Genomic DNA, 11617 nt, shown 5'->3' with positions numbered 1-11617 from the left:
AGAACAAAACAAACAAACAAAAAGTAATCAAAGAACTGATGTCTGAATCCTGTGCCTATAGCTCCTAGTTTAAGTGATCTGGTGTGTAACCTGGGCAACTGAAAGGTTATGCAGATCAGAAGAGAGAAGGGAGAAGATCTGGTGAAATTTTTCTGCTCAGTTCCCAGTGAACTCTCTAAAATACTATGTATTTGTGTATGGGGCTGTGCTTTGTCTAGATAAGGTTTTATCTCTATGAATTATCCATCCACCATTCAGAGGAACATGTGGTAAGCTTTTTGAAATTCCACTTTAAATCCTTTTGAATGGGCTTTTCAATTTTTCTTTCATTTATGAATCATCATAACCTTCTACTGTTACTATTCAATAAATATTGTGGAATAATTTTAGAATAATGACAAAGTTACTTCTGATTAACCATCCTATTCAGAATAAGAAAAATAAAATATTTCTTATTAACATTGACATTTTCCAATCATGGTAAGATACCTAGAATTAAAAGTGTTGTCTGAAGGCCTGGGATTTTTTTTTCAGACACAAAATTCTGTCCAAGCCTCAGCTACTCCATCCTTCACTGCTTTAAAGATTCTGAGCTCAGTGGTGTGAAAGAAGTCAAGAATAATAGCTGCGCTGTGAATTCTTAGGATGCACAAGCTGGGATTCATAACTCAAGTATGCACATGTCTGTCAAAGGCTATATTACCTGAGATTTACTTTCTCCCTAGGGCTTTGTTCTTGGAGAGTAGACACCTTGGAGTCATCTGACAATGTTAGCCCACAGGAGGGCAGTTCTCCCTCATATCATCTGGAACATTTCTCCATCAATATAAAGTATAAAGGTTATATCTGCTTTAGCTGTAACATCCACCATCATTTTCTTGTTCAGTTTTTGAAAATATGATATATCCCTGACTGTTCTCTCTGTTTTCAGTTTTGTTCGTCCTTATTCTTTTCTGTCCTTCTGTTCCTCACCCTCTCCGTCATGTTGAAGAATATTCATACATGTAGATAAAAACAAGTTCAGTAGTTGAAATGAATTAATCCTACCACCATTCTATTCAACTTGTTGTGGTAGAATATTTTTTCAAACTGTGAATTCCTAGATTGTATTATTTCCTGAAACAAAAATATTTTCTAGTTGTGGTGTGACTCAATTCTTAGCACACGTCTTTTATTTATCTAACTGGAATACAGAAATGCCCTTAATACAAACTTTAATTTCAAAAAATTAAGGTAAAGTTAGTTTTTAGAAGGAAACTCCCAGGTATGAAATTGATGTCTAATTGAGTAGTAGACAAAGTGCAAAATCAGAGAAATGTGTGACATAATAGGGTATGCACCAGAAGAAGGAGAGGGAAGCCACTTGAGAGGTAGTCTGGATGGTAAAGAAGCAGTTTTACTGGATCAGTTGTATACAGACAGGTTGTAGAAATAGAACAAGGTATACACAGGCAAAGACAGAACAAGCAGAGAATGAGGAGTCAGAAGATTATAACATATTGCCAAAATTAGTGTACAGCCAAGCAGAGCAATTTTGTCAGAGGCCAAGAGAGAAAAACAAGATTGTATCATTCAGTCTTTTGATTCAGAACAGCTGAATTGAATCAGTCAGCCAGAGCTCAGTAAAATCTATAAAGGGTGATCTTATTGACCAGCAAGTCTTAGAAACTGAAAACATTCTATGCCTAGATTAGATAGTACAGAGTGGCTAGAGGATTCTAGGACTAAGCTAAGATTAGCATAAAGAGGCAGTATATCTTGGAGACAAAAATTAAATCAGAAGAATAAAAGTTAATTTTATACCTTGAAAAGTCTGCATTTAAGTCTCTAGACCTGAGTGTTGTTAAAATCCTCTGAGGACTTTGGGAACAATTAGACAGTTCATAAAGCTTTTATTTTTCCAGACCACAACTAGTACCTACGTACCAAATTCCATTTCATTCTCATGCCTCAGACAATTTCTGAACCTAAATACCAATGTTACAGGTGTGACAGTCCCTGTAGTCCCACTGAACAAGTTCTTTGACATATTTGGGAATTTCCTTTATCATCCACTTTTCTTTGCTTTCGACCTACTGACTCAAATGATTTCCCATTATGTACTTTCAACCATTTTATTTTCAAACTCAATCTTCTCTAAACTTGAATTTTTATTTGAAACCAAGTCATATAAAACCTGATATTTACATGTATCTTTATGGCCTGAGACAGTAGTTAGTACCCATGAGGTTTGTTGAGCAAATACAACTAAGGTAAATTTAAATATGATATATATTTAAATATAAGTATATGACATTTAGGAAGATGGGGAGGGGTGTGGCTGAATATCTAATATAGGGTTTCAGATATTATAAGTGTGGAGTGTACATCATATTGCTCTAGCGGTGAAGTTGGTGTTTGTTTACAGCATCTATTACTCCATGGAATTCATATCATTATCACTATCATAGGTCATATTTCTTCTCTGTTTAGCCACAAGTTCAACTGGCAATGTTACCATAGCAAACAGATAACAAAATTCTAATCAGAGCTTTTGAACAGAATAACACAGAATTTCAAACTTACCTGGTAAGAGAAAAAATTAACTATATCCACAGAACTGAGAATGAATACAGTCAATTAATTGAATTTAAAGAAAACTACATACAGAGAGATGGGGAATCCAATATCCAGGGAGACTATAGAAGAGAGAGAGTATAGAAAGAATACAATGTAAGAGATCATTTCTGTTATTATGACTTCATGTGGGGAGACAACAAGATACAACGAATCACTTTATGACCACTGGAGAATAGTTTTTACACTTAATGAGATATTTCTCTGAATTCTGCTAATTTGAATATTTTTATAGCATTTTCATAAGTATTTCATGTACAACCATCCCTTTCTACTGGAATTCCTATGTTACTGTTTTCCCTGCAACATTCCTAAACTTGTTAACCTTTATCACTTTAAAATTAAAAATCATCTTACTTGAAGTAAGGTTGCTCAATATTTATAAAGAGTAAACAATTCCATCACCTAAGAAAATTAGGTTTTTAAGAATAAACTCCAAGGTTTTAGCATTACCATTCTTTTAAAATACATTTTAATTGAAATTACCAGTATGATTTTTTTAAAACTGTAACCTTATTTAGTGAGAATTCTTTTTTGTTTGTTTGTTTGTTTTAATTATTTATTTTATTTATATGAGTACTCTGTCACTGACATACCAGAAGAGGGCATCAAATACCATTATAGATGGTTACTAGCTACCATGTGATTGATGGGAATTGAACCCTGGACCTCTGGCAGAACAATCAGTGCTCTTAACCACTGAACGATCTCTCCAGCCCCCTCTGTTAAGCTTATGGGTGAGAGTATATGTCAGGTGTATTTGGTTTCTTTAGAGACCAGAAGAGGGTGTTCCATCTCCTGGAACTGGAGTTACAGGTGGTTGTGAGCAGTCCAACGTGGTTTCAGGGAATGAACTCAGGTCCTCTCAAAGAACATTAGTGTTCTTAACTGCTTAGCCTTGTCTTCAACCCAGGCCAAAGGATTTCTCTAGAAATGACTTTGGTGGTTTCAGTACTTGAAACTGTCCTGACGGTTCTAATACTCAATTCCATTTGAAATCCAGCTCCAACCTTTATTCAGAGGCTAGAGTCCTATGTAGTACTTAACCCCACTCCCATATCTTTGCAGGCTTTTCAAATGTTGGGAATGTGTAAATGACAGCACTGACCAGATTGTCCTAAAGAGTTCATCTGCTTTGATGAGACAATGCTGTCCCAATAAAACCATTATCTTAGGGTAGTAATCAGTGAAATATATTTCAATGAATATTTTTACAGCAAGTCCAATTATAACAGAGTATAAATTAGTTATTAAAATATTCAACTAAACCTCATTACTGCAAAGAGCCAAGGTTCCATTATCCACCTGCAGGGTATAGAATCAGAATGTTTCCATAGTGTGTCACCTTGGTCACAGGAGGGGGAACAGCTCAGAGGGAATGAAGGTGTGAAGGGCACACAATCGCACATGGTAAGATATCTTATAACCACAGCTTGAAGGTTATAATAAACAAACGTTCCTTAATCACAGCTTGTAACATGGAAGAGAATTTTCAGATAAAATGGAAAGTTTCCAATACATTAAAATATAAATCTCCAAGAGGAACACTCCTCCATTTTTGGTTGGATTGCAGACTGGTACAACCATTCTGGAAATCAGTCTGGAGGTTCCTCAGAAAATTGGACATTGAAGTGCCTGAGGATCCAGCTATACCTCTCTTGGGCATATACCCAAAAGATGCCTCAACATATAAAAAAGACACGTGCTCCACTATGTTCATCGCAGCCTTATTTATAATAGCCAGAAGCTGGAAAGAACCCAGATGCCCTTCAACAGAGGAATGGATACAGAAAATGTGGTACATCTCCACAATGGAATATTACTCAGCTATCAAAAACAACGGCTTTATGAAATTCATAGGCAAATGGTTGGAACTGGAAAATATCATCCTGAGTGAGCTAACCCAATCACAGAAAGACATACATGGTATGCACTCACTGATAAGTGGCTATTAGCCCAAATTCTTGAATTACCCTAGATGCCTAGAACAAATGAAACTCAAGACGGATGATCAAAATGTGAATGCTTCACTCCTTATCTAAAAGGGGAACAAGAATACCCTTGGCAGGGAAGAGAGAGGCAAAGATTAAAACAGAGACTGAAGGAACACCCATTCAGAGCCAGCCCCACATGTGGCCCACACATATACAGCCACCCAATTAGACAAGATGGATGAAGCAAAGAAGTGCAGACTGACAGGAGCCGGATGTAGATCGCTCCTGAGAGACACAACCAGAATACAGCAAATACGGAGGCGAATGCCAGCAGCAAACCACTGAACTGAGAATAGGACCCCCGTTGAAGGAATCAGAGAAAGAACTGGAAGAGCTTGAAGGGGCTCGAGACCCCATATGTACAACAATGCCAAGCAACCAGAGCTTCCAGGGACTAAGCCACTACCTAAAGACTATACATGGACTGACCCTGGACTCTGACCTCATAGATAGCAATTAATATCCTAGTAAGAGCACCAGTGGAAGGGGAAGCCCTGGGTCCTGCTAAGACTGAACCCCCAGTGAACTAGACTGTTGGGGGGAGGGCGGCAATGGGGGGAGGGTTGGGAGGGGAACACCCATAAGGAAGGGGGGGAGGGGGATGTTTGCCCGGAAACCGGGAAAGGGAATAACACTCGAAATGTATATAAGAAATACTCAAGTTAATAAAAAAAAAAGAAATAACAAAAAAATATAAATCTCCGTAAGTCATCATAAATACAATACACAACAGTAAAAACCAAAGAGCAAATCCACACCATCCCTATAACAGCTATTATCTGAGTTCATATGCTTCTGCCAAATAGCAAATAGGGCCTGCTGGATATCCAACACACTCCTCTGGCAGGGCTATGGCATTGGTAGCTCAACTTCAGAAGCAAAGCAGGTACCAGCACATTCAAACAGTGTATTCTTTATATGCCAAATTGAGAAATAAGAAAGCAACATGGTCACTCTATCAGAAAGGTGGTAGGGAGTAAGGACAGCTATGTAATGCTCAAGGCCAAAGGGTGGGTCACTGGCTTCATTTTTGTGGCTTCTTGGGCAGTGGCAGCCAGAACAGTAAGATGTGAGGTTCTTTCATTGATGTTATAGTGGACCCATCCCTGACTCTGCTCAATGCTGAGATTTCTCTACTCATATTCAGACATCAAGTGGGTTATAGGGATCAGCTTGGCTATGTCCTTGGGCAATGGGACGTGCTACTACTCGAACTCCTCATCATCTTATTTGACTGAAGAGTAGATTTGTTTGTGAGACATGACTGCTCTGCCTGAGGGTGTTCAGCCCTGCGCTGCTGGCCTCCAGACAACTCCCAGTAATGTTCAAAAAAACAAACAAACAAACACACAAACATGCAAGCAAACAAAAAGAAACAAACAGTTATCACAACAAGACAGCCCAACTACCATCCCAAAACCAACTGGGTAGATGGACATAAAAGATGGGAAATAGAGCTTCAAGTCCTTGTTGCTGTCTCATCCCCTGGGTCTTAAACAATATGGACACCTATCCATTCCCTCAGTGTTTCTTAGTATGCTGTGGAATCACATATATTCCAAACGCTTCCTAAATGATTTTATTTTAATTAATTGTTTGTTGTTTTACAGTTTCATACATGTGTGCAAAACATTCTTTTCCCAAACTTTTTCTTATTTCTTTCCATGATCCTTTCACAGACTGAGACTTCTGGGTTTACTTTGTAACCATTTAGTTTAACCAGAGCTATCTGTGTGACCATTAGTGTGTGGTGTAGTCACCAGCGGGTATACAACTAAAGAGATAATGGTTATTTATCTCCCTCAGTAGTAAATATTTCTGTAATCAAGAGTGAGGTCCCTTGAAAGCCTGACTATTGATAAGGCCATTCTCATGTATATCTAGTGAAGGCATCTTAACCTGTTGGAAATTTCACTGAGAAGGCTCTGTCTTCCTCAAAAAATGTCATTTATTTTTCTATTCTATCTTTGGCTCTTAAATTATTTCTTCCCTCATTTTAACAAGGTGTTCTGAGCCTTACTGGTTATGGTGCAAAGATCTCATTTAGGGCTGAACACTTCTCCATTACTTATTCACAAAACTGTTTTGCAGATAGAAGTTTCTGTCTGCATTCACCATTTTCACTGAAAAGTGAGTCTTGTCCAAGTAAAACTAAGAGTAGTTTTTGTCTGTTCATTTCATGTTATTTATTTCTAAGTAGCATGACATTGTATATATGAACAACATTTTCATTAAAGCATCTCTATAGCTCATAACAGAAGCTTTTGGGCATGTGCACAGGATTTAAATAGAAGAGATTGGTCATATAGGTGTTTTAATTTTAAAAGCTTTTTTCATCATAAATGTTTCTATTTTATGAGCTATTGCACTTGCAGAAAATTATAATTTTGTAATGAATTTGTCTATGTCTTAATATTCCTTAAATGTCCTCTTATGATATCCTTTTAGATGAAAATGCACAAAGGCACAAAGATACCCTTAAGTCTTATCAGTTTTTTTTGCATTTCTTTCTTTCTTTTTTCTTTTTCTCTTTCTTTCTTTTTCTCTCTTTCTCTCTCTCTCTCTCTTTCTTTCTTTCTTCTTCTTCTCCTTCTTCTTCTTCTTCTTCTTCTTCTTCTTCTTCTTCTTCTTCTTCTTCTTCTTCTTCTTCTTCTTCTTCTTCTTCTTCTCCTTCTTCTTCTGTATTTCTTTTTGGGGAGGGATATTTTATATATTTACATTTTTTTTGGCTTGGTCATTTTTGAAAATGGATTTTTTTTTTAATTTACATGTCAAATGTTATTCCCTTTTCCGGTTTCCCACCCATAAGCCCCATATCCTATCCCCCTCCCCATCTTCTATAAAGTTGTCCCCCTCCCCAATTAACCCCTTTCCCACTTTCCCACCCTGACATTCCCCTACAGTGGGGTGGTCCAGCCTTGGCAGGACCAAGGACGTCTCCTCCCTTTGGTGTCCAACAAGGACATCCTCTGGTACATATGCAACTGGAGCCATGGGTCTATCCATGTGTAGTCTTTGTGTAGCAGTTTAGTTCAATTGTTATCCCTTTCCTGGTCTCCCCTCTGGAAAACCCCTATCTCATCCTCCCTCCCACTGCTTCTGTGAAGGTGCTCTTCCCAGGACCAAAGGCCTTTCCTCTCACTGATGTCTGAAAAAGCCTTCCTTTGCCATGGGTGGCTTCATGTGTACTATTTGGTTGGCGTTTTAGTCCCTGGGAGTTCTGGGGGGTTTAGTTGCTTGATATTGTTGCTCTTTCTATTAATAACAATTTTAAATGGAAAAAACATAGAAATTGAGAAACAGTGAATTTCTTTCCAGTTGAGGTTCTCAGCTTAGAGATGATATTGACATTTCTTCTGTTCTTAAGGCATTATTCAGGATTTTCCACACATTTATGATTTTGATGTTCAGTTAATTACTGTATTACTGTATGGAATTGTTCTCTACGTATATTTAACTTAGAACTAAATGTAGTATTTGAGTATTTATCAGAAATAAACCAGTGATTTCAGGTATTACTGGTTGTCTTAGAAGAGTGCTTCCTTTTCTTTTCCTGTTGAATGTGTGTGTGTGTGTGTGTGTGTGTGTGTGTGTGTGTGTGTGTGTATACACTCATGAATTTAGTCACATGTTAGCAGAATTCTATCCATATAGTCACAATTAAAAATCAGAAATAGTGGAAATGAACTTCAAAGTCTTCATGGGCTCTCTAAAATTTCCCCCATTTTTCAAAAGCATGGCCTTATGATTCTTTATGTACTTTTCCCCTGTTTATATCAGATTTTAAGTACTCTTAACAAAATTCAATTTTTTTCAGTAATTTGATAATTAAATTACTGGATTGCATAATTATGGAGTAACATCAGACTTTATAGTATGTAGGTTGCTTCATAGGTTCCATGTAAACCACTGACCAATAGTCAAATTAACCTCATTTTAACATCATTATCAATGTTTTCAAAGATAACTCATTGCTTGCTGATCCTCATGATAGTGCTTATTCATTTAATTATCTGATTATATATTTTAGCCAGAATTAGCCCAAATACCCTTTGTCATACTTGTTTTCATTTAGACTTTAGAAAATGGCCCTAGGCATTATGAGAAGAAAATCAGACTGAATGACAATGTAATGTGGCAAACATAAATTGAGAGAGTTTTAGCAAAATAATTAAGAAGAAATGGAAAACTGAGTATTAAATGCATTCAATAAAGGCCTATTTTTAAAATGTAGAAAAATTTAATGAAACCCAATTCAAAAGTAATAATAAACTGAAAGTATTCTGACATGCAAATGCTAATTGTAATGAAAAAGGACTCCAGACCACACCAAAGCAGGAGTCTAGGTCCCTTCCCTTCTGAACTTGTGCCTTGAGCAGACCTTAGGGGCTGATCCCACACCTTTTTCCCCAATACCAAGAGGAAGCCTGTCACCCAGATGCTACAGCATGCCCAGCAACACAGACATTAGGCACTGGTTCTGCACCCATTCTCACAACACCCAGAGGGATCCCATCACCCAGGTGCTCTAACATGCCCAGAATCACAGGAACATAGGATCTCAGAGGCAGCTTGACTCTGAGGAGATAGGACACAACCAGGAGCACTGGAACTCTGACCCACTGAAGGTCACAGGTGAGACCACAACATCTTCACCAACAAGCAGTGAAACTGGGACCAATATAGGAACTATGGAAACACAAACCCCAGACCACTCAGAGGCACTTATTCCTTCTACTTGTTTCTGTGCCCAGAGCAAACTCAGGGCTCTGGCCTCCCCCACCGCACTTCTGAAACATGAGTACTAGGAGCTCTAACATAACAGGATCTCAGAAATTTGATCACAGCAGGACTTCAGTATCTCAGAAGCAGCTTGACTCAGAATCCCAGGATCCCAGAATCACAGGATCACAAAGGCAACTGAACCCTGAGAAGTTCTGATCCAACTAGGATCACAAAAAGGACCAGCTCCAGTCAAAGACAGCTAGGGCAGGAACTAGAAAAAACCAGATGGTGAGAGGCAAACACAGGTCATAAGCAAAAGAAACCAAGATTACTTGGCATCATCAGAACCCAGTTCTCCCACCACAGCAAGTTCTGGATACCCCATCTCACATGAAAAGCAAGATTCAGAGTTTAAATCATACTTAGTGATGATGATAGAGGACTATAAGAAGGACATGAATAACTCCCTTAAAGAGATATAGGAGAAAAGAAATAAACAGGTAAAGGAATTGAAAAGAACAATTCAGGATCTAAAAAGGAATTAAAAACAATAAAGATATCACAAAAGGAGAAAAGTCTGGATATAGAAAATGTAAGAAAGAGATCAGGAATCGTAGCTGCAAGCATTACCAACAGAATGCAGGAGACAGAAGAGAGAATCTCTGGTTCAGAGGACTCCATAGAAAATATTTACACAACAGTCAAAGAAAACACAAAATGCAAAAAGCTACTAACCAGAAACATCCAGAAAATCCAGGACATAATGAAAAGACCAAACCTAAGAATAATAGGTATAGAGGAGAGAGAAGGATCCCAACTTAAAGGTCTAGTAAATATCTTCAGTAAAAATATAGAAGAAAACTTCCCTCACATAAAGAAAGAGATGCCCATGAACATAAAAGAAGCTTGCAGAACTCCAAATAGACTGAAACAGAAAAGAAATTCCTCCCATCAAATAATAGTCAAAACACCAAATATCAAAACAAAAAAAGAATATTAAAAGCAGTACGGGAAAAAAGGTAAAGTAACATATAAAGGCAGACATATAAATTACACGAGACTTTTCAACAGATTCAATGAGAGGCAAAAGAACCTGGAGATGTCATTCAGACTCTAAGAGAACAAAGTGCCAGCCCAGGCTACTATACCCAGCAAACTCTCAATTCCCATAGATGGAGAAACCAAAATATTTCCTGACATAAAGAAATTTACATGACATCTTTTGACAAATCTAGCACTGCAAAGAATAATTGATAGAAACCTCCAACACAATGAAGGAAACTACACCTGAAGAAAACCAAAAAATGAAATCTACTTCCAACAATCCCAAAAGAAGATAGCCATAAATCATAATTCTACCTCTAACAATAAACATAGTAGGAAAAAACAATCACTACTCCTTAATATCTCTTAAAATCAATGGACTCAATACCTCAGTAAAAATACATAAATTAAAAGAATACATAAAGAGAACCCAGCATTTTGCTGCATACAGAAAACATACCTCAGTGACAAAGACAGAACATACAACAGAGTAAAAGGCTGGAAAACAATTTTCTAAACAAATAAGTCCAAGAGACAAATTGTATTATCCATTCTAATATCGAATAAAATTGACTTTCAACCAAAAGTTATTAATAAGAATAAAGAAGGGCACTTCATATTCATCAAAGGAAAAACCCACCAAGATGAACTCTCAATGCTAAATATCAATGCTCCAAGCACAAGTGCACCTACATTCATAAAAACAAAAAAAATTTCCTAAAGCTCAACATATATATATTTTAACACTCACAATAATAGTGTAGACTCCTATCAATGGACAGATCCTGGAAACAGAAACTGAACAGAGATGCAGTGAACCTAACAGAAGTTATGAACCAAATAGATTTGACAGTCATCATTAGGACATTTCATCTTAAAACAAAAGAATATACCTTCTTCCCAGCACCTCGTGGTACCTTCTCTGAAATTGGCCATGTAATAAGTCGTAAAACAGGCCTTAACTGATACAAGAAGATTGAAATAATCCCATAAATCTTATCAGATCACTATGGACTAAGGATAGTTGGTCCTCAATAACAACAACAACAACAACAACAACAACAAAAGAAAAGCCATATACATGTGGAAGCTGAAACATGATTGGTCAAGAAATTTTAGATGTAATGAAAATGAAGGTACGACATACTCACACTTGTGGAACACAATGAAAGCAGTGTGGAGAGGAAAATTCATAGCTCTGAATGCCTCCAAAAAGAAACTGGAGATAGCCTATACTA

At 37.2% G+C, this 11617-nt stretch overlaps 1 pseudogene; it reads right to left on the bottom strand.

Annotated features, from left to right (window-relative positions):
- Positions 1–5634: 5634 nt before the first annotated feature.
- LOC103691611 (cyclin-dependent kinases regulatory subunit 1 pseudogene) lies at positions 5635–5872 on the bottom strand (annotated as a pseudogene).
- Between the last annotated feature and the right edge of the window lie 5745 nt (positions 5873–11617).

The sequence above is a fragment of the Rattus norvegicus genome, chromosome 13 (genome assembly GCF_036323735.1).
Source record: "Rattus norvegicus strain BN/NHsdMcwi chromosome 13, GRCr8, whole genome shotgun sequence".
Lineage (NCBI taxonomy): Eukaryota > Metazoa > Chordata > Mammalia > Rodentia > Muridae > Rattus > Rattus norvegicus.
This window is presented reverse-complemented; position numbering and strand designations above follow the sequence as displayed.